Raw genomic sequence first — 24,568 nt, 5'->3', positions numbered from 1 at the left:
CAACTACAGAAAGCCAGCGCACAGCAACGAAGACCCAAAGCAGCCAAAAATAAATAAATAAATTTATTAAAAAAATAATTTTTTTTAAAAAAGTGTAAAAATGCGGTAGTTTTTAGTACATTCACAACATTGTGCTACTGTCTTCACTGTCTAATTCCAGAACATTTTTATCACCTTAAAAAGAAAGCTTCTATTCATTGGCAGTCACTCGCCACCCCTTTCTCCTCCAGCCCCCAGGCCTAGGCAACCACTAACATACTTTCTGTCTCTATAGATTTGCCTACTCTAGACATTTCATATAAATGGAACAATACAATACATAGCCTTTTACGTCTGGCTTCCTTCACGTAGCATGATTTTTCAAGGTTCATTCATATTTATCGGTATCAGCACTTCATTCCATTTTTATGGTTGAATAGTACTCCACGGTACGGATATCCCATGTTTTATTTATTCATTCATCAGTTAATGGACACTTGGATTGTTTCCCCCTTTTTATGAATAATATTTTCATTTCTGTTGAGTGTTTACCTAGGCATGGAATTGTGGAGTCACATGGTAACTTTATATTTAAAGTAACTTTATATTTAAATATTTGAGGAACTCCCAAACTGTTTTCCAAAGCTGCCGTACCAGCTTGGAAATTTTATATTCCTACCAACAGTGTATGAGGACTCCAATTCCTCTGTATCCTCATCAATACTTGTTATTGCCTGTTGCATTGATTTAGACATCCTAATGGGTATGAAGTGGTATAATCATTGTGCTTTTTAAAATTTTATTTTTATTTTTTTGTGGTACGCGGGCCTCTCACTGTTGTGGCCTCTCCCGTTGCGGAGCACAGGCTCCAGACGCACAGGCTCAGTGGCCATGGCCCACGGGCCCAGCCGCTCCACAGCATGTGGGATCTTCCCGGACCGGGGCACGAACCCGTGTCCCCTGTCTCGGCAGGCGGACTCTCAACCACCGCACCATCAGGGAAGCCCTCATTGTGCTTTTGATTTGCATTTCTCTAATGACTAATGATGTTGAACATCGTTTTATGTGCTTATTAACCATTGTACATCTTCTTTGGAGAAATGTCAAGTCAGATCTTTTGCCCATTTTTAAATTGGGTTGTTTGTCTTTTTCTTCTTGAGTTTTTTGAGTTCTTTACATGTTTTGGATATAAGTTTATTATCAGATATATAATTTTCAAATACTTTCTCCCCCATTCTGTGGGTTGCCTTTTCACTTTTTTAAAGGTGTCCTTGGAAGCACAAACATTTTTAATTCTGGTAAAGTCCAATTTGTCTATATTTTCATTTGTTGCTTGTGATTTAGGTGTCATATGTTAGAAACCATTGTTTGACCTAAGGTCATGAAGATTTACTCATGTTTCTTTTAAAGAGTTTTATAATTTTAGCGTTTATATTTTAGTCTGTAATCAATTTCAAGTTAACTTTTATGTATTATGTGAGGTAGGGGTCCAACTTCATTTTTTTGCATATTGACATATAGTTGCTACAGCACCATTTGTTAAAAAGACTATTCTTTCCCCATTGAATAGTCTTGGCATCCTTCTTGAAAATAAATTGACCATAGATGTATTGGTTTATTTTTGGACGCTCAGTTTTGTTTCATTGATTTATATGTCTATCCTTATAGACACTGTCTATAAGCATACCAGTGCCACACTGTCTTGATTATTGTAACTTTGTTTTAAGTTTTGAAGTCAGGAAGTTTGAGTCCTTCAACTTTCTTCTTCTTTTTTGAGATTGTTCTGGCTAAAATAAATTTTGGAATCAGCTTGTAAATTTCTAGAGGAAAAAAAAGAAGTTGAAATTTTGATAGGGATTATATTGAATCTGTAGATCACTTTAGGCAGTACTGCCATCTTAACAATATCAAGTCTTCCAATTCACGAACATAGCATGTCTTTCTCTTTATTTAAATCTTCTTTAATTCTTTCAACAATGGTTTGTAGTCTTCAGTGTATAAGTCTCGCACTACTTTGGTTTCATTCATTTTAAAGTATTTTCTTCTTTTTGATACTATTGTAAATGGAATTGTTTTCTTAATTTCATTTTCATTGTTCACTGCTAGTGTATAGAAATACAATGAATTTTATATATTTATCTTGTATTCTGTAACTTTGGTGGACTTGTTTTTTAGTTCTAACTGATTTTTTTAGTGGATTCCTTGGCTTTTTCTATCATTTGCAGATCACGTCTGCCTAGTTTTATGTCTTCCTTTCCAATCAGGCTGCTTTTCATTTTTTTCTTTTTTCTTGGCCAATTTCCCTGGATAGAACCTCCAGTGAAATGTTTAGAAGTGGCAAGAATAAACATCTTTGTCCTGTACTGATCTAAGGAGGAAAACATTTAGTCTTTCACCATTATGTTAGGGGGTGTGCGTTTAATAGATGCTCTTCATCAGGTTGAAGAAGTGCCCTCTTATCCTTGGTCTTTGAGTGTTTCTCAGTTATTTTCTTTAAAGAAACAAAATTATGCCCAGCATAGAGTTGTGTGGACTTCTGGTTTTGTCAAAAATCCTAAACACTTCAGAAGGTATTATCACATCTGAGTTCACAATGACAACTCCAAGACAAAAAGATAAACTATTCTGTTACATCTCATGTTTTAGGAGGCACAGCACTATATAAAACACTGTGAAATACTTCCGTCCAAAGTGGTTTAAGTAAAGTGAAAAGTATTACTTCTCAAAAGGCTAATTTCTCTGCCTGCCCCATTCCCCAACTGAGCCCTGAGACCCCTCTCCCTGTTTACTTCCAGTTGTCAGTTAAAAGCAACATATTCATTCTATAAACTTTCTAAGGAAACACTTAAATCTCAAGCCTACACCTGGTTTTCTTCCGAACTTGAGTTCATCTTCCTTTCCCCATCTGTGTGTCTCCCTTCTGTATCTTCTCATTCCCATATTTTTCATTTCCAGTGGAAGGCAACACCTGGTCCTTGGGGAAGAGCAGAAAAAGGAATGAAACAAAAGTTCTTCCTGGTGTTTCAGGGGGTTTGTTTGAAGCTGCAGTGATGAGCTCCCCCTACATTTCCCTCCTGGGGAGCAAAGGAGTCCCAATGGGGTGGCTGAGAGCCTGTTGGACTCCACAGAAGTAGGACTCTGTCCCCAGGCCTCTCTTGAGGGTATGCCCCAGAGAAGCACCTGAAGGGGCTCCCTCCTGGCTGGGTCTCAAGGCTCTGGGGCCTCCATTCACGTCACCCCCTTTCTCAGTGTCCTCTGTGTCTAGAGTGTGGCTGCCTTGGCCATGGCCGTGGCGGGTCCCCAATTCACTCCTCGGTCCACCAAGATATCAGGACAGAAACTCTGAGTCAACACTTCCCTGGGTTTCCTGTATCCTGATTCTCTGGATGATTAATCATCTCCAGAAGCAGAACAATTCAGTAATCTCAAGACCTCAGGCTTGGATTTGTCCAGGAGGCAACCAGCTTTTCGTCAGAAGGCTTGGGGAACCCCCGACTGAGGTGGGTGTGGCCCTTCTAAGTCACCCTCCCAGAACTCATGGAGCAAAACAGGCTCCCAGGAGTTGCGTGAGGAGTCTTTGCTCAACTTAATCTCTTTATTGTGGTTTTTTGCTCCCAAACAGGCTCCTGCAAGTAGGACAAGCAAAGCTCTCATTATGTCTAGAGTCTCTGTGGAAGCTATGCTCTGCAGGTTTCCTCTGAGCACTGATGCATCCTCTTCTGGTAACAGAACCCCAAACATTCTTTGAACAACAACTACTCCTGTCTCTCTGAGCATGTGACCCAATGGATCAATAGCATAATTTCAATCTCTGGTGACAGTGACTGCTTCAGGGAGAAATTTGTCCTATGAGAGTAAATCCTGGGAAGCTAACAGGATGAGATGTGTTCTTTTCTCCTCAGCATCTAACCTGAAAGACTTTAGATTCTAGAGCTACTGACCGCCATTTTGATCCACCAAATATGGCACCAGAATAAAGTCCACAAGAAGGAGAACAGAGCTGAGGGATATTGTTTGACATCTTATGAGCTCCTGGATCAAGCCATGCCTAAACTCAATATATCTGCTGAGCTTTTTATTTGAATAAATGAATAAATATTAATAAATAAGTACATGAATAAATATTCTCTTTTTTGCCTAAGGTAATTTGGGTTAGATTTTTCTATCATTTGCATCCAAAAGATTCCTAAAGGACACAACTACCATGCCTATACATGTGCATAAGGCCCAGGCCCTGCTCCCCTCATTCTCTCCCACCAGGCAGGATTTCCTTCTCCATGATCTAAACCCTCCCCACCCTTTGGAGTATTGCTCAGATGTTACCTGGAGTGTCCCAGGACTTCTGTTCTCACTAATAATTTCCTTCTTGTGGCATAATAAGATATATATATTTTGTTCCTGACACGGAGCTCCTAAATCCCTTGTAATTTCCTGAGTGATAGGGGTGCTAGGAGCATCTTTTGTTCTAACATTTGGTCTCTGATCCTGGTTCCTGACACAGAGCTCTGAAATCCCTTGGACTTTCCTGGGTGATAAGAGCTTCTTTTGTTTTAATGAGGCAGATTTTAGTGGGCTCCTGGATAACTTCAGGGTGGGGGCTGGTCACCAAAAGACCAAGCTATGTTTAGATACTTGGAGCTTTCAGACCTACCCTTCACCCTCCAGGGAGAGGGGAGGAGAGGGGCTAAAGGTAAAGTTAATAATTGATCATGCCTACGTGATGAAGCCTCCATAAGAATTCCTAAACTGTGGGGTTCTAAGAGCTTCCAGGTTGGTGAACACATCCACAAGCTAGGAGGGTGGTGGACCCCATCTCCATGGGGACAGAAGTTCCTGTGCTTGGGACCTTCCAGATCTTGCCCTATGCACCTCTTCATCTAGCTGTTCTTCTGCATCCTTTATAATATACTGTGAAATGAGTGTTTCCCGGAGTTCTGAGAACCATTCCAGCAAATTATTGAACCTGAGGAGGGGGATCATGAGAACCATAGTTTAGAGCCAGTAAGAGACATGGGTGACAGCTTGGAACTTGAGATTGGCAACTTCAGTGGGGTCAGTCTTGTGGGACTGAATCATTAACCTGTGGGTTCTGCATGAACTCTGGGGAGTTAGCGTCAGAATTGAATTGTAGGACCGCCAGCTGCTGTCTGCCAAGTTGGGGGATTGGTTGGTATGGGGAAAATCCCTCTACATTTGTTGTCAGAAGTGTTGTGAGTAGACTAAACAGAGGTTTCTCTTTACTCCTCTGAATGGATGTGATTACAACCTATAACTTTGAATCTCGCCCATCCTTTAGAGTTTTCCTTAGAGACCTCTTAGAGATTTCCTTGGCCACAAACCTCATAAGCTTCTTAAGGGTAGGAAACAGGGCCTGTCTGTCTTGTATCTGCGTCCCTGCCCGCCACATACCTAGGAGGTCCGTAGAATTACTGCTGAGGGGCTGTGGGGTCTACAAGGTCAAAGACCATAACAAATGGTACGTGCTGGTTACCACTGGGAAGGAACAGGGGATGGGGAAGGAGCAGGACTTCTGCATTTTACTTCCATATTATTATTTGAGTCTTTTATAATATGACTATTTTAACACATCTCTTTTGCAAAGAAAGCCCTCAGTGAGAATTGAGGAGGGGTGGTGGATTGGCTAGCATTTCCGTACAGATTTCTGAAGCCCCTTGAACACACATCTCCTGTGGGAATCCTACACTTGCTGCTTCAAGCAGAGATCCAAGCACCAATCCAGGGCCTTGACCTTGTGTGGGAAGAACCTATCTGTCACCAAGATAGAAGCATAGACAAACAGCTTCATAGAGCATTTTATCCCCTAGAAAATCCCCAGCCCTGGCATCCTGGGTGCCACTCAGATTTCAAATACAGGCCCAAATAAAAGAAATAGAAGTAAATATTGTTCTCATAAGCCATAGGGTGCCTAGCAACCAAGAACAAAGCAGGGCTGGAGGAAGTAGTTTGGCTCTCACAGGCCCTTGTATGTGTAGACTGCAGTAAAAACCTTTTCTGTGTGAATAATGCATTTTTGAGTGTTAAATTACTGAAGATGTATGTGACACTAAGGCCGAGAACCACCAGAAAGGTGACATGCCCCGGGCCCCACCCTGGAGGAGAGATCAGGGGTCTCCTTGGCCTTTGTCCCACTACTGGCATTGGGGAAGGGGGAGGTCTTCCCTGTAGCTTTGGGACTGGGACACTGGGACCAGGGGTCTGAAATGACAGTGGTCCAACCCTAGACGTAATTCAAAAGGAAATGTTAAGTCACAGAATAAATGTAAGAGTTCTGGTGGTCTTCTCTCAAGACCTTACAATGCTTTGTTAGAAAAAAATAAATGTAAAGCACATAATGTTGTTCTTATTAATTTTTTTATGTGAAACTTTGAAAGACACTCAAAGTAGAGAGAAGAGTATGATTTTTAAAGCTCTCGTCAAAGTTCAGTATTATTAAAATTTGGTCACATTGCCTCATTGATATTCTCTCTCTTTTTCTTTGCTAAACTATTTGAAAGCACGTCCAAGGCATCACTTCATCTGCACATACTTTAGTATGCATCTCTAAAAATTACGGTCATATTCTTTTGTAACCACAAGGCCAGTATTATACCTGAATGGGTTAAATTTACTTTTGGGAGGGCTCCCTCCAATACTTAGACCATAACCAAATTTTCCTGATTGTCTCAAAAGGGTATTTTCATACCGTCTGTGTTCTCACGTTTTTAATGTCCCCTCTTTGTCAGTGCCCTAGGTATGCGTTTAGATTGACTTTTGGAAATCTAGGATTATTGGGGACATACTGAAAGCAGGAAAGAAGGAAGAGAAAAGAAGAAGAAAAAAGCATTTACAAAAAGCACAGAAGTGGTATTTTTATAAGATCCAGGTGAAATCTGGCTGGCCATTAGCTTTGCCCATATGAGACACCCAGCTGGGTGGGATTAAGCTGCCTCCACCGATAAAGCAGACATTTTCCCTAGCGCCTTTTGAGCCTCGACAGCTTCTGAAGATGTAGGATGGGAGGTGGATAAAGGGTTGTTGTCATCGTCTGTCACCATGGCAACTCTAGCCAGGACTTGGCATTGCTAGAATTTTTCCAGTGGATTTTGAAGACTGCTAACCCTAGGTCAGAGTGAGCGGGAATGTGGATTTCCAGATATATAGCTGCTCCCCGGCACAGCTTCCCCAAAGAAGAAGGAAAGGAGATCTTCAGGGCCAAGATCAGGAACAAACATGAAGGAAAGAGAGAGGAGCCATTGAAAACTCCCTTACTCAGTAGGCCTCCCCTTGCCATGGAGGGTGGGGAATGCATGTGACTCCCAAGAACTAATTGGCCTAAGAAGAGTGAAAAACCTTCATGCTTTATGACCTGCAACCCCAACTCTAGAAATTTACTCTAAGAAAAAGCGAAAGTTAGCCCAAAGATTTATTTTGTTTGAGGACATCCCTTAGAGCATTATTTAGAGCAATAAAAAGGGTGGGGAGGATTACCTTGAGGCTCAACAACACAGGATTGGTTTAATAAACGATAGCTCATCCCTATACAGGAATATGAAGCCTCCACTCAAAACATGTTGCGGAAAAATACTTTGTGAGATGGAAAAAGTTCCATGATACATTAAGTGGGACAAAAAAGGGGCTTATAAAGTCAGTCTGATGTCAATCTCATGATTAAAATATTGAAAGGAAAAGAAAGGAAGGAAAGAAATGAGAAGTCTGCACATCAAAATGTTCTTAAAAATAGAGTTTTTTCACCAGGTGGTTGAATTATTGCCTTTTCCCCCAAATTTCTTACAATGAGCTTCCATCAACTTATAATTTTAAAAACTTTATAATAATAATAGTAAACATAACAGAGAGGTAGAGGAAAGGGAGAAACAAAGGCATGGGAGAGAGAGGAGGCGGAAAAGGCAACAGGTCTGAAAAGAAGAGAAGCAAAGGGAAGGGAAGGGGAGGGAATAAAGGAAAGTAACTCATCCAGGCTGGTGGGATTTGAGAGTCCTTTTACAAGCTTTACTTACGGTTAGAAACAACTCTTTTACAAGAGAAGAAAAGGAAACAAAGTAAAGATTTTGAAGGTCTAAGTAATTATCTCATAAGTGGTTGGCTTGTACAGATTGGCCAGACAACCTCAGGCCAAAATTTTCTTTGGAGGGAATGTGACTCTCTTTCTTCATAAGACTAGCTGAATCACGAACCTTGACTTTTTAGGTTGTGAAGGATTATAAATAATTCATAATATTGTAATAAATTATATAAATGTAGCAATGCATTTATATAATTTACCTGAGTGATCATTAGGTAACCATTCAATTCACTGAGAACTTGGCATGCAGTTTCACATCGGTTTATTAGCGAATAAGGGCCTGGCTAGGGGACCCTTGCTCATTAAAAAAGTGATGACAAAGTTGGGTAACATTCCTCCCGTGAAGTTTTCCACTACTGTCAGAAAGTACTCTCTGTGCTCGACTTGAAAAGCACAACGTTCAATACGTGATGACAGGTACTGGCTCGCGAGTGGGCGAAGCTTAAAGGAACACGTTTCTCGGGGGAAACGGGGGAAACGGACCAGTGTGGCTTGTCAGCAGGGGCAGGGGCGTCATCCCACCGGTTGTCCCTGGGCGCAGGGTAGAGGATGCGACATGGCCAGGGTTGGGAAAGTGTCCATCATCCCTTCCCTTGCAGGCTCTGATGTCCATTCCAAAGCAAACTGACAGCACAGGGAATCCCACGGGCATTTGGTCCAACGCACTCCGCGTCATCCCATCACACCCTAAGCTACGGGACGCACTCAGTTCTCAAGTGTCTAGGGCTGTGTAGTCAGGTTCTGTTTTCAGAATCTCAGACGGTCTTCCTCTCTCTGATCTTGGGTCACATGAGCTGCCTACTTGCATCTCCCTGCATCACGGCTGGGGAGAAAGTTGAAACCACTGCCAGGAATGGGGCTTTCTGGTCACTGCCACGCTAAGTACCTATTACATGCCAGGTCATCCTAAGCATTCATCAAACAAGTATTTATTGAGCACCTACTCTGCACCAGAGCTTATTCCAGGCACTGAAGATATAGCAGTGAACAAAACAAAGTCTACTTCTAGGCTTTGATAACAATAGAAAGTCGATAGACAAGGAAAAAATTAGGAAAATATATAATGGGCCAAATAGGCTAGGGCTAAGAAAAAAAAATTAGCAGACAGGAGCAGGCAGTGTGAAAGGTTGCTATTTGGAAAGGGTAGGCAGGGAAGGCCCCATTAAGATGACATCTGTGTAAGGAAGTAAAGGACATAAGGGAGTGAGCCAGGCAAGAATCTGGGGAAAGAAAATTCCAAGCAAGTGCAAAGGCCCTGGGGTCTATCGTTCCTGGCATGATTTAGGCAGTGTTCCTCAACCTTTTCTTTTTAATGATCACACTCTTAAGGAGGCTTTTTAGACACTTTTTTCCTAATTGCCCCTCAGAGGAAATTTTATTGTATATCTGTTTATGTAATGTGTGTATATGCATGCTTTATAAATAAAAAGAGTAAGGTTTTTTTTATCCTCAAGAACCAATTTTTGCACACTTGGGAGTGGGAATATCCCTGTAGAGAATGCATGATTCTGCAAGGAAGCCAGTGGGCTTGGAGCAGAGAGAGGGGAGAGACGTAGGGAGGAAGATCTGAGAGGTGATTTGAGGTCTAGGAGGTCCGGCTCAGGCAGGGCCTTGGAGGTTATCATAAGGACCTTTCACTTCAAGGGAGGTTGGCAAGTTTTAGCTGAGGAATGACATGGTCTGACTTACATTTTCTTAGGATTTCTCTGGCCACTGGGAGCTAATATGGCAATATAGAAATGAGTGACAACAATCCTGGTCTTAAATAAGGTTCCTGGGAGCGGACAGAGGAATCCCTCTTCTCTCCACCTCCCTTCTTTCCTGTTCCTCCCCTTCCTTCCTCCCTTTCTTCCCTCATTCCTTCCATAAAGATTCGCTGAGAACCTTTTCTGGGCAGGTAGTCAAGATACATGTCAATGCCCTGTGCCAAGTGGGAATAAAAGTGGACACGGTATATTACAGGGACGCAGAGTAAGGAAGCCCCACCCATGGGGGATGGATGAGGGGGGTGGGCAGGGGCGGGGCTCAGATGGCTTCTGAGTAGAGGAGTCATCTGAAGGCAGGTGCTGAAGGAGGTGTAGGGCTTGGCCATAGAAGCACTTCAGGGATAGAAGGCAGCATGGGCTGAAGCCAGAGGCGAGACCAGGGGTACAGAGGCAGGAAGTTCAGGCCGGTGTGCTTTGCGGGAGGGAGAACGGCGTGCGGGGTGAGGAGGTGGCAGAGGCTTGAATAGACACCAAGGGGGGTCAGATCTTGAGGGGCTGTAGAGATCCCATTCAAGACCTCAGACTGTACCCTGTAGCAGGGGGAGCACAGAAGGGTTTCGAGCTGCACTGTCACATGGGCACATCAGAGCGCCTGCTTTGGCGGCCACATGTAGGCAGGGGGTTTGAGGGAGCGCGGGTGGAGGTGGGTGGAGGCCGGGACGCCTCTTTCAGGAGTTCAGGTGAGAGATGCAATGGGCCGGCGATAGGACGCCAAGGAGGACTTAGAGCGGTTCCTCTCTAATTGCTCTCATGATTCATCTCACTCTCAGGCAACAAGGTGGAGTTAGAAACCAGCCCAGCATCAAAGAAAAACCCAAATCTGTTCCAATATAGATGCAACTGGATGGACCATCGACACAGAGCACTGTTGTCTGCCGCTCCTCTCTCTTCAAGTGTGGACCCCATTTGAAAATTCCTCCTGCACGTTTTGAATGACAATAAAGCCAGTGAGAGGGAGTCAAAGACAGAGGTCTCCGGGGACAGGGCAGCGGGTCCCTGGGGAAGGGCCCATTGGCACACCCACATGTCTCTGTAAGGATGGAGCATCGTACGTAGAACCATCACTTCCAGCACAAGGCAGTTGAGGACCCCCAGCCCGAACACCGCCGGGTTCGTCTGCCTCTTCCTGGCAGCACCTCGGCCCCTCGACTCCCTGCTCTCCGCTCTCCTCCCTTCCATTAACTTTAACTACACTTGGGCAGATCCACAAGAATAAATTAGGAACAGAACAGACAAGGACCTGCATCCAAAGCAAAGACTGACACTCTTGGGGCCGGAGCCCACGAGGAGAATTGCTTCTGCGCTTCATTTTTCATTTCCTAACAGCCCGTCGTCTCCGGTTTCTACATCCCAGGAGGAGCCAGTAGCAAGGATGTTCCGAGGTCCAAGTTGCAGTGTTGGAGGGAAACGAGACCTAGTGGCAGACCTCTCCCCACCTCCAAGGACTCTGCGCTTGGGGTTAAGGATGAGAAAGCAGGAGGCTGACCCTTCCTGCTCCCACCCGCACCCCCAGGAGAACGGGGTTTAAGCTCACAGCATTCTTCCAGCAAAGCTGGTGGCGTGTGAGGGGGGCACCGCAGAAGCCCGGCTGCCTGGGAGGTTTCGTAACGTTCGCAGCGTGAGGCTGCCTGCCTGGCCAGCAGGGCCTGGAGAGACGACCGTTGACTAGAGGCCATGGCTGTCATCTAGGTCAGACATCCTCGAATAGTGGCTAATGCCCCTCTCATGCCCAACTGCTGTCACCCTCTTGGCGACTAATGCGGCACACACGGAAGGCACACGATACAGTGGTCAGGGGGCCAGCGGTGGGGACAGAGCTCTCCTGGGTCAAATCCTGGCCCCTACGTCATCTTACACTATGTCAACGTACACTACAGCATGCTATACTATGCTGTGCTCTCCTACACTATACAATACTGTGGTGTACTGCACCACACACGCTATACTCCCTACACTATACCGTACTAGGCTGCATTGTACTAGACTGTGTTGTTCTATACCATACCCCACTCCGGTGTACTTCACTCTTCTACCCTACAGCACACTAGACTAGACTACACTAAACCGTGCTACACTATACCGTGCTGTACTAAGTGTGCTACACAACGCTCCCCCACACTGTACTATTTTATACCATATCGTTAGTACAGTGCCTGGTATTTAGTAAGTACACGATAAGCGGGAGGTACTACAATTATTTACATACGCTCACCTCATTTGTCCATCTGGTCAACCTCCCCTTGACCCTCTCTCTCTGATTCCTCGGATCCATTCAGACCCTCATTCTTCTATATTCCCACTGTTTCTTACACAAAATTCCATTCTAGCAATGATCGCAATGTTCTTGATTGTCTGCTAGCTCCAGGATGGTGAGGACTGTATCTTTTCACCCATTTGGGGGCTGATTGGCCCAGGTTTGCGCCCTACGCCTGCCCAGGCTCGGCTGCCCGGGCTGCTGCTGCCTGATTCCTCCCTCCTCCTCCTCCTTGCTGCCCTCCCGAGCCCAGGCATACACAGAACCTCAGAGGCAGCCATGTCAAGTGATTTCCAAGAACCATCACCGGAAAAAGCCTTGCAACCGTCAAATGGGGCTCATCTTATATGAGCTAGCACAAATCCAAAACGAAACTAAGCAAACAGGACTAATCTCATCATCATCATCAAACCTAGGCCTACAACACAAGGGGACATGGGGGCGGGGGCTGAGTTTCTGGATTGTGCGAAGGAGGTTCCAGCGATCAGGTTGCTGCGAGATCAGGTTCACCGGGGATAATAACCGCAGTTGCAATTATATGTGCTGTTAACATTCTTTGTCCCTCGTACTTGACATAAGCCAGAAGGAGCCCCCGACGCAGCTGCTCAGTGCCTCTGGGGTAAGCCACAAACTCCGCGAGAGAAGAAAAGCTGCCCCACCTGAAAGAGAAACAGAGCCCATGCAGTGTCTGGTTTGGGTGTCTCTTTAGGCCAGATGCTGTTGAAAGGGTTTTCTTTCTTCACCCCTTTCTCCCTTTCCTTGTCTTTCTGTCTTTCTGTCTTTCTATTCAACAACATTATTACAAGATGGAACTCCGCCTCTGCATAGAGAAGGAAAAACAACTCTCCTGGTGTTTGCAGCCTTTTAAAAACAGAAGTATTGGTACAATCCCAAGTCTTTGAAAAAATTTCCAGTAGTTTTTCCAGGTATTGCCAGAGGATATGGAAATGAAGAAGTAGTCCTTTAACCTAGTGAAGGAAAATAAACAAGATTTATCATTCTGTAAAGGTGTCACACTGTGCCCTTAGCACCTGTCACAGGCTCAAAAGCCAGCTCATCTACGTACAGTACTGTGAAAGCAGGGCCACTTCCCCCAGCTCAGAATCTGGGATAGCTAACACATGATCTAGAAGCAATCTGTTAAGTGCCACCCATGGGGCCCTGCAGATTAAAACTTTGAGCATTCAGCCTCAGGGTGTTCAGGGAGGGGGGCATTTCCTCTTGACAGCAACAATAATAGACAAACAAACAAGCATCAAAGTAATGAATGTGAGCACAATGCATTAGAATTTACAAAACCTTCCCTCACACTCCATCTCATTGCAATAGAGCAGTGCTATTGGTGAAACTGGGGACAAAGAAGAGAAGGGTATCTGTAATTTGTGAGCTCTGGGTGTGTGCAATAAGATGTGGTTGAGAAAGGTGAGAACGGTGTAATTTGCTGGATTCAGCCAGGGCCGAAACCCTGAGAACTGGCAAGTTAACAGATTGCAGCCAAAGCTGTAGCCCCTCGCGTTTTTTGACTTGAGAGATAATGAAGCAATAAAAGCAGCAGAGGCACCAGCAGCGATTCTGCCCCATGGGGTTGTCTTTGCCACAGCAGCTGCCCGCGGGTACCCACTCAGGGTGCAACGAGGGACTGCGGCCCCCCAGCAGGCCAGCAATGCAGAGGACCAGATTCCCTCCTTCGGGGGCTGTCACTGAGCCCATCCTATACCAGGGCGGCCCATATGGCCTAGCTGTTGTTGCCAGAGACACAGAGTGTAAATAAACCCTGGGAGTACAGAAGGGAGGCCGGCCAGGCTGGCTCTGCTTCTGGTCTCATCACAGGGTTGTGTGCTTGGAAACCCTAGGAGGGACCTTAGCCATTTTCCAGGCCAACGACTGCATTTGTCAGACGAGAAAAGTCCCCTCCTCTCCCAGAGGTGAGGGACTTGCCAAAAGTCACATAGTGAGTCTCAACCGCAAAGCAACAAGGGGTGGTAGCTAAGCACACGGTGCATCTCCCTTGCCCTTGGCATTGGGAAGTTACTCAAGTTCTCAACTTCCTCATCTCACCACGAGTGTGAGGTTAATACCCTCCATGGCCGAGTCTTCGGACCATCAAACGCAAATGCATGTAAAGCCTTCTGCCTGGTTCCTAACAGCTGCTTAGTGGATGTTGCTGGTTTTAATTATTATGACCCCTAGGAGCTGGAAATAGCTCTCAAGGTCTCTGCTACCCAGGTCAGAGGTACGGTGTGATGGATAAAAATCACTTGACCCTGAGTTTGAATGTTGGCTTCGCCTCTAGTTTTGTGACTTTGGACGGACCAGGTACTGAAACTTTCTGCGCCCTCACTGTTTTCCACTGTAAAGTGGAAGTGGTGACACCACTGCTCACAGGCTCTGAGGATCAGATACAATGAGATCATGGAGGGCTTATGGCCGGAAACTGCAGCTGTTATCGTCAGCTCATCCAAAGCCTCTCCCCCAGTGGCAGCGAGTACAACTGCTTTTAGTTTGAAGGATGGGAAGTTATGCGGAGAAGGGGCTAAGTGTGTGGCTTGGGGAAGGCTGGCAGGAACAGAATGGCCGGCTGGTGGATGGCACGATTTGAAACGAACCATATGTTTAAAATTATGAACCCAGATGTTAGGCCTTGGCGCCTAGACTCAATCCTTTAGGTGTCTCTAATGGTCTTGGAGGCTCCAGGAAATTTGCATGGAAATGCAAATCAGTTTCCTGCAAAGGGAAACATAGGAAGTTATCCTTTTAGCAGATCGCTGAGCTGGGTATATTTGGGGGAGTTTGGGGTTGGGAAGACAAGGGAGAATTGAACAGGACAAGGGCTAGAAGAGTTATCTTTCCACTCAGCCCCAGGGATGGACCAGGGGCTATGTGTAACAGGTACAGAGGGGGCTCCCAAGGTGATGAGGGTTCTGGAGGAGAGAGAGAAGGCACAGGCAAGCTGGATAGAGCCTTTCACAGCCTCAGAATCCTATCCCAGCCAAAAGCGCAGAGGTGTAAATTCCATCCCAGTCCCCGTTGTGTGAGGCCAAGGGATAGAGGAGAGCTGGTCCAGGTGACGAGGCTTAGCAGAATCCACAGGGATGCACATGAAGGCAGTCGGGTCCAGAAACTAACCCTTGGAAAGGAGGGTCTGTTTCTTACATGGTTTGTATCCCTTAATGCTTAACACCGTGCCTTATACATGATGGGGCCCAATTAATGTTTGCCCAGGAAACCGCAAAGGCTACAAAGATGAGAAATGGTTATGAATGTTAAAGGTTTGCTTCGTACACAGAAATCAGAAGACTTGATCCCTTAGCAGTGACAGGCTTCCTGGTCTTAACACCATCGCCTCATTTCTTGTAGCCTTTGAATGAATGGGAAATAGAAGAAGGGTTATATCTCTTTGAGGGGCCTGGGGTAGAATTTCTTTTCTTTTTTTTTTTCCTCTAAGGCCGTATTTCAAATTCTTTCTCTGAAATCCAGTGTTGTGCCTTCAAGCAGGGAATAGGAATCACCTTATTTGTACAGTACCTTCCTGTAGTAAGGACAGTAGGTATGAAGATATTTCCCAGTACTATTTTTAAAGTATTTTTAAAATTTAAAGAATATAGGAGTCATGAGACAAGGATCAGTGACAAAACCCTCTTTGTATCAGGAAAGCCTCTTCTGAGCACCTCTCCTAGGACTAGGAATTTCTAACTTTTTGTCCTGATTTATCCCACAGCCTTAGTCTGCCCCATAACCTCCCCGTTGGTAATAGAATAGAAACAGTGGCTACTCTTTATGGAGTACCTATTTGTTAGGAGCTGTGCTCATCACTTTACACACTAATTCTTCTTTCTAATAACTCAGGACCATTATCATGCCCATTTCACAGATTAGAAACTGAAGCTTGGATGGTTGTCAACATGCTCCAAGTCGTACAGGCAAGAGACTGGTGGAGTCAGGATTTGAATCCAAGGCTGAGCCTGAATATTGGCAACTTGCTGACCAACTCTGCCTCCATTACGAGGGGAAAACATACGAGTCCCTGTCTTGAATTTGGTTTGTCTCTAAAATTTTCTTCAAGCAAGGAGAGAAACCAGTGTTGAGGAAAATATCACAAAACACACAGGACTCCCCAAAACACAGAGACAAAGGAAGTCCAGGAAATTAATGGAATGAGGAAACATGGGTTTAGTTATCTAGTAAAAATATTCCACACCTCAACCTCTTGGTAAAAAGTACATCAAAGAATTTCTTTTAAAAACTCTAGAAAGAAGATACGGCAAATAGATCTTTACAGACACGCTACATACCTATCTATTATTAGCTCTATTTCAATTTATTCACTGAGTGATAAGAATTTTCCAAGAGACTGTCAGCTTGAAGAGCCAGTATCTCCTTGGAAGATCTTTAGATTCAGGAAGTCAGATAAAGTGTTTCTTATAATGATTTCTGAGTAAGCTCTGCTGTTCAAGTTTTGACTCCACTGCCTACTAGCTGTGTAACCTCAAGCAAGATGCTTGGCCACTCTGGGCCTCTCCATTCTCATCTGTAAAATGGGAGACCATTTATAGTGACAAGGTGTAGTGAGGGGCACGATAGTTAGCTCATAATCCCTAGGAAGTGGCTTTCTCGGTGGGGTCTGGTGGGATGGCTCTTCAAAAGATTTCTTATTGGGTGAACACTGGGCAGCTTTGACAAGAGAGAAAGTCCCATCTCACCCACCCCAAATGAAATGCTTCTCAGCCTCTGGAACACACGGCAGCCAGGTGGCATGGGCCAGGACACATTCAAGGCAATGGGTGTTAGGTTTAGTCCTAAAGCCTGGCAGGCCCTCTCAGTGTTAAGCCAAAGGATTGGTGGGGCTAGGGGAGTTCTTTTCCCATTCGTGACTTTTTAAATCCTCACCTCTTCCGTGGCCCTATCTGAAGATGGTTCACACTCCTGTAGAAGCACAGCTTGGGGGTGAGCCAAGCAGTCTTGGAGCCTTTTCCCCGAATTGTGTGACTTTTGAAAGACATTTTTTTCAAGATGGGCTTTTGATCTTTTGGAAAAAGAAAAATCTCTCTTCCTTTCTGCATGTGGCTACAGCAAGCTGCATTTCACACAGCTGCCAATTCAACACATGTGCATGGGCGCACGTACCACACACACACACACACACACACGCGCGCGCACACATACGAGTTGAGCCTTGTCCTGGCTCCCTCTGAAACAATCCATCTTCAGCTTTCACTGTTAATTATGGCTCTGTACACCGATAACCAAATGACACTGAGCCTGGAGTGGCTGTCCCTGCCGTTTCGCATCACATTTACGCAGGTTGATGAAATCATTCTGGGCAAGGTTAAGGCAAGTCTCCACAGTGCAAAGGTTCTGCTTAAAACAAACACTGCTTGCTTTCAGGACCTGGCAGGGAAATTAAAAAGAAACCCAAGATGCTCTAGGCTTCTGTCCTGGTTTCCAGGCAACCAGAAGCTGGGTGCAGGAAGGGAGAGGGGCTTTCTTCTGGTGCCAGACAGTATTGATAGACAGTGCGCTAACTTTCAGAGCCAAGAAGATGGGGAGGAACAGAGGAAGTCTGCATAAGCCTCATTACCCTAATCAACCGTAGAGTTGGCCCGTTGGCAGGGAGAGCTGGAAAATGAGCCCATCTGCAGGGGCTGGGCTGGGAGAGATGCTTTTCTATACTTTACAAAGACCTGGTGCTACAAGCATGAGGATTCCTGGGGAACTGTCCACTTGGCAGCTCTAGATGGATGTCTAATTCAGGTGGGTGGAAGGAACCTGCCAACTGCCTCTGCAGGTAGACCCAGGGACCACTCCAGTGGATGTGGCCAGGAGACTCCTGAGCAACGCTCGACTTTCTCCAGCACATTTAACCAAGATCCTTCAGAGGCTACATGTGCCAATCACAGTGCGAAGCAGGATACAGGCTGAAGAAGATATGCACCAAGTTATCATATCTACTTTGCTATTTCTTTTTTTCTGTCAACGTCCAGAGCCCCAGGGGGATCACGTGGTATCGTGGAAACCTCAGGACCTCCTCAGACAGACCGGGGTTCAAATCTCTACCCTGCCACTTACAGGCAGAGCGAGTGGCCCTCGGAACTGCACCTAATACCTCTGAGCTTTCTCCCCTCTTCCATCCAAAGGGTGGTTGTGAATCAGCCTTCAGCACAATCATATTATTACTACTCAAAAGATGAGGGTTTTCCATCTGGAAAGTTTCCATGGTGACACTGTAAGAAGTCCACCCAGCCAAAATTAAAAGAATTCCTCAGGTTTGATAGGTGAGGTTCTCTGACATCTTCCTCGTCATTGAACTTGCAGTTTTCACGGTACTGGAGGGCATACATAATGGACAGTATACACCTGTTACAAAAGCCTGTAGCATACTTCCAGTATTCAATTAAAGAAAACTGTATGGCATCATACTCTATGCCAGGAATTATTATTCCCAGTTTTTGGAGGAGGAAACTAAACTGCAGGGAGGTAGGAGGAATCCTGGAAGTTACACGGCTGGTTCACAGTGAATCAGGGTCTCCATCCCAGAATCCTCAGGAGGAACAAATTCACTAAGTTGTCCTGAAGAAAGAGGTGTCAAAGCCCAGCTCATTGTCACTGCACCCCCAGGACTCCCGCCCCCTGGAGTGGTTCTTGGGATTCCGAAGGGGCAGGGGAGTAGTCAGGCTGCTTCTGCCCCTCTGAATCATGCCCTCCACCCTGAGCTGTGGCTTTGCATTGTTCCAACAGCATCCACTGTTCTCCCTGGTACATGTGTCCCCTGAATCTACAAAATCCAAGGAAAACAAAACAACAAGCAAACACAAACCCGGAGGAATCAAATCCCCAGGTTTGAGTCCTGGCTCCTCTGTTTACTGGCCATGTGGCTTTGGGTAAATTCCTGAAATTCCCCAAGCCTTGGTTCCTTCATCTCCGAAAGAGAAGTTACACCTCCAGTCTCATAGGGGCAGTGTGAGAGATAAATGACAAAATGCAGGCACAGCACTGGGGAGACAGCACCGGGCACTTGCTTGCTAGCAAGCAGTAGAATTTTCTCCACTAAATTCTTCTGAAAGGTCTTCAGAAGACAGCTCTCCCTGCAATTAAATGCTTCTGCAATTTGACCTCCTTTGGTGAGAAGTAGGGGAAGGGACTCACCAGGTCTGAGGCAGGAATAGTAGGAACAACTAATTTTCATTGGGCTACTGTTCTAAACACCTTATAGGTTTGCCCGTGTAGCCCTCACTTTGACCCTGCAAGGTAAACACTGTTGTTGTCAACCTCATTTTACATAAGAGAAAACTGAGGCCCAGAGAGGTTAAGAAACTTACCCCTGGCACACACTAGTTCACCCCCATGGGTCGCCTCCCGGTCCAGTGTGCACTTTTCCCCAGTCTGTCTCTCTTGCAGTGACACTTGGGACCAAACCCTTTCCAAGAGGTTGTTAAGCTAAGATGAAGCCCAGAGCATCTCGGAATGAGGCTGAGAGTGGCTGGCGCCCTGCCTGCAACACTCAGAGGCCAGGAGCCCTCTCGGTGGGAAGGGGAGCCATGGCCATGGGGGCAGCCAACAGCCGACCCAGCATCCTTGCCTCACATGCACCAGATCGACCGCTTCCAGTTAAATAAAAATATCAAAACCCATAACATGCAGAAGAGCACCTGGGGATGAATGTATTACTGAGCTGTCATCACAGCTCTCTCTCTGCGAGTTCCCGGCACCCATGTGTAGCACATGTGGAGCTCCTTGGCAATCGGATCACTGCTTCCCTGTAGCCCAGAGGATCCCGCTTCTCGGGCCAACCTCCGGTCCTGCCATGACCCTCCCACGGTAGCCACTTCCTGATTCCACCACTCTTCTATTCTTTTAGCTTTTTGCACTGAATGAATCAGTCGACTGCTTCCTAGCCACTGGCCATAGCAAATGGAACTTTCACTCCTCCCGGCCCTTCTGGAACTAGAGGGGGTTGGAACGAGATGGGTGTTTTCCAGACGGGGCTGCTGGGAAGAGCTTGGGCATTTTGAGGGCCTCCCTAGAGGCTACTGCAGGGATGGGGGGGGCGGGCCCAGGAGGAGGAACTCTGGGTCCCTGACCCTCTTGTAACTGTTTTACATTTTAGAGCTCTGTGAAATTTTGTTTCAACAAAGGGTTTGGTGGTCAAAACCCCATTAAGTAATCAAATAACTCAACACATAAATCAAATCAAACTGCTAAACAACAAGATTTCTCAGGTCCTGTCTAGCGTGAAGAGCCTCTCTGCACAGTCAGCAGTGGTCGCTGGGGCTGGGAACCACTGCACGAAAATGAGCACCACGCTGCCTTTTGTGTTAGTCAGGGCCACGGGGATGTAAGTGAGGCCAAAGACAATGAGAGATGGGCCCTCAGTTTGGCGTGTAGCTGAGAGTTCTTTTCTGCTCCTGCATTAAGGACAGACAGGAGGCCTTGCGGCCTTCAAGTGTGTCTGGAAAGGGGGTGAATCTGGCTCGGCAGCTGGGGGCCAGAGTCCGACTGAGTCCCCCCCGACCAACATCAAGACCCTGATGACCTTGGTCCTCAGCTCTTGAGTGATTCTTTCTACACCCCAGTGGCAATAGGCAGGATGAGATGGGGAAGGGGTGACAGCTGAAGCTCATCAATGAGCTCTTCTGCTAACTGGAAGAAACATCACACACACACACACACACACACATACACACACAGACACGCTCAACACATACAAACACAAATGGCTATTCATTTTAGAAAAATCATGGTTTATTTAAATGATGACTTATGTTTCTTTCTAAATTGAGTTCAAATTGGCATAAAACCATGTATTTTGTTTTGCCTGGTGGCCTCTCTTAATCTCATTATCTGATCTTCTTTTGAAGATTGAGACACACAGCTATCACAGTGAACAAAACACCTAGGAGAGGCACCCAACAGCTTGGCATGGTTATAAAGATAAGCTTCCAGGGTTTCTGGACACTTGGCATCCAAGGACTGGGGACATCTGGCAGAGCACATCTGTCCCTTAAAGGCCGTAGGATACAGACTGTGTTTTAATAATATTGTTCTGAAGGAGGCCATGTCCCTTCTAAGTAACGGCCCTTGAACTCACTCCATCCTATTGCCCCATTTTATTTTATTCATAGCACTGATTCTTGCTTTATGCCTTATTGTTCATCTGTTTATAATCCCTCTTCTCTAGAAGAGAGAAGAGTTTGACCAGATCAGGGACCTTATCTGTCTTGTTCACCAACGTATCCCCAGCTTAGAACAGCGCCTGGCATATTGTAGGTACTCGACAAATATGTATTGAATGAATGAATGAGTGAATGAATGAATGATGCACAGTCTAGCCTTCTCACTTAATACAAGCCTGGGGCAACCATGGTGCCGCAGAGACGTACCATCCAGGAGATCCAGTCTGCTACCGCACGAAAATCCCTAGAGCTAACTTTCCATACCCGAGACCTCAAAATGGGCAACATCTCCACCACACGGGGTTGTGTGTGATCGTGCGTTAAGTTCACGTGTATGAAAAATTCCCACATGTTATCTGGCATGTGGTAGGAGTTGCCCAAGCTTTGTTGAATCCAAGATGGCTTTTATCATTTCCCCCATTTCAGAGAAGAATAAACGTGACGTTCAGAGGCTGAAGAAAGTGGTAAAGCCAGGACTCGTGCCCATATGGTCTCATGCTCAGATCACAGCCCTCTCTGCACTCCAAGCCACTTTTCTAGAACAATCTCTGTCTCTCACACACACACATTCAATGCATATTAGTGGTTTAATTTAAAAAATTAATTTAACATTAATTTGACATTTTCCCTAAATATCCTCTTCATTTTTCTACTCAGACAAGACACATTTTTTTTTTGATGTGGACCATTTTTTTAAAGTCTTTATTAAATTTGTGACAATACTGCTTCTGTTTTATGTTTTGGTGTTTTTGGCTGCAAGGCATGTGGTATCTTAGCTCCCCGACCAGGGAATCAAACCCGCACTCCCTGCATTAGAAGGCGAAGTCTTAACCACTGGACCACCGGGGAAGTCCCCAAGACACATTTGTAAGTAAAGGCTTCAATCAGGAGGATGGGAAGAGGGACAAGGATCATTTTCTAAGAGGGTGAACCTGGGCTCCGAGCCTTCCCCGCCTGGTGGCTCTCGTACGTGGCTCTTTCCACAGTGAAGCAAACTACCTCCTCATCAAGTCCCAGGAGACAAACCCTGAACTGGGGGGCACACACTGGGCCCCGGAGGCTCCCCAATCCTCCCTTCCCTCCTAAGCCCCCACCCAGAAGGGCAGCTTGTCCTCTGGGCAGGATGCAGAGCTAGGGCCAGCCCCTCCCGCGGTCCACCTGAGCCTCCGTGGGATGGGGACAAAGCTTTCTCCTGGGGGAGAGGAAGATCGGCAGAGGTTTCTGGGCTGTGCCCAAGCCAGGGTTTTGTTTTACTTCATGATGAGCAACAGCTGTGCCCCAAAGAGGACGCACCGAGTCTCCTTGAAGACTTGCCTCCCTGGTGTTCTGATAACAGCCTTGGGGCAGGGGAACGTGGACGAGATGAGGAATCACATTTCTCCCAGCAGCTCCCATGTGCCAGGCTAATGTCCTCGCAGGTCAGGGCGAGCAGAGATGGCCTCCCTCCCTCCCCGCTATCTGAGGGTATTTTCTGTCACCAAGGAGAATGATAGAGGCTGGAAAAGGTCAAAAGGACACAGCCTGCAAGCTGAGGAGACAGGGCAGTAGAAGTCTGCTGGAAAATGCCAGCATCGGAGAGAGGACGGTGAGAGCTACAGAGCTAGGCGCTGGGTCAGAGGGATGTGGGTTCAAAGTCCACCTAAGCCTCCCCAGCTGCAGATGTCAGAGTGCCCATTTCCATATCTGTACTTAAAGGGCTCGGAAGAATGAAATGAGCTGGTCTTCAGGGGCCTTTGTTCGTCTCAGGAGATGCAGGTTGAAAGAAGGAGTGAGTGCTTGGTCTTAAGAGGGGGCATGTCAGGTCACGTTCACGGTTAGCAAGCTCACCCGTCCTAACCCCTTCGCCATTTGGTTTTCACTCTATCATGATTTCGCAGCTTTCCCACTCTGAATACCAACTTTACTGAGCACTTAGCCTTCTCTGCGGGCTCCTTTTTCCTCAAGAGCAAAGCTCGGTGGTTTGGGGCAGTGCCCCGCTTCCCCACATACTTGATGATGATAGGAATCACAGGGTACTTGACGTTTAAAGGATAAAAAGGCAGAGGAGGAAGGCAGGAAATCCCCGGCCCATATTCCAAACAGACCCAATCGGAAGGACCAGCCAGAGGCCTAGGAATCTGTATTTCTAACAAGCTCCTTGGGGATTCTTATTAGCAAGCAAGTTTGATAAATGTATTTCAGGGCATGGCTTTCACATTTTTTTTGGCCAAGTCCCACAGTAAGAGATACATTAACGAACACCCTTTACACTGCAAATCAACACACACACACACACACACACACACACACACAAAGTGACCAATTTTAAAAGTGTCATGACACACTGCTCACCCTTGTCATCTATGCTCCATTTTCTTTTTCCATTTTATCCACTCCATTCCCCTCTCTTCGAGTCTTTCAGTGTGATCGTATCAGCGGTCCCCAGAAACCAGTCCTCCAAGGCACAGTTTAAGAAACATCAGGGTTCCTGATAAATGTACACATTTCCAAATCCCATCCTCAGAGATCTGATATAGTTTCATAAAATGGTCAGAACCAGAGTGTGCAGTGGGGTCTCACTGGAGAGTCTGATGCCTGGGAGAGAGAGCTTCTGATTGGTCCAGATGGGTCAGAGGTCACCTCTTGGTCAGAGAAGGGAAGACGTCTTGAAGGGCAGTCCCACCAACACTGTATTCCTTGGGGTGGGGAGATCCCCAAAGTAAGTAGAAGAAAGGGGGATGGAGGCTCTTATGGACCATTTGTGTCCCACGAAAACTGGTATGAAACTGTAACCCCCAATGTGATTGTATCTGGAGGTGGGGCCTTGGGGAGGTGATTAGGTCATAGGGTAGAACCCTCATGAGTAGGACTAGTAACCTATATTATAAAGAGAACCCAGAGAGCTCTAACGCTGACAAGTGAGGACATGGCAAGAACACGACCATCTGTAAACCAGTAAGCTGGCCCTCACCAGACTCCGAATCTGCCAGTGCCTTGATCTGGGACTTTCCAGCCTCAAGAACCCCATAAAAAGGAATGAAATTCAGTCATTCGTAGAGACATGGATGGACCTAGAGACTGTCATACAGAGTGAAGTAAGTCAGAAAGAGAAAAACAAATATCATATATTAATGCATATACATGGAATCTAGAGAAATGGTACAGAAGAACCTATTTGCAGGGCAAGAATAGAGACACACACGTCAAGAACAGATGTGTGGACACAGGGGCGGGGAAGGGGGGTGGGATGAATTGGGATTGACATATATACACTACCACGTGTAAAACAGATAGCTAGTGGGAACCCACTGTATAGCGCGGGGAGCTCAGCTTCGTG

The sequence above is a fragment of the Phocoena phocoena genome, chromosome 16, assembly GCF_963924675.1.
Source record: "Phocoena phocoena chromosome 16, mPhoPho1.1, whole genome shotgun sequence".
Taxonomy (NCBI): domain Eukaryota; kingdom Metazoa; phylum Chordata; class Mammalia; order Artiodactyla; family Phocoenidae; genus Phocoena; species Phocoena phocoena.
The sequence above is the reverse complement of the archived record's forward strand: the minus strand, read 5'-3'. Positions refer to the sequence as shown.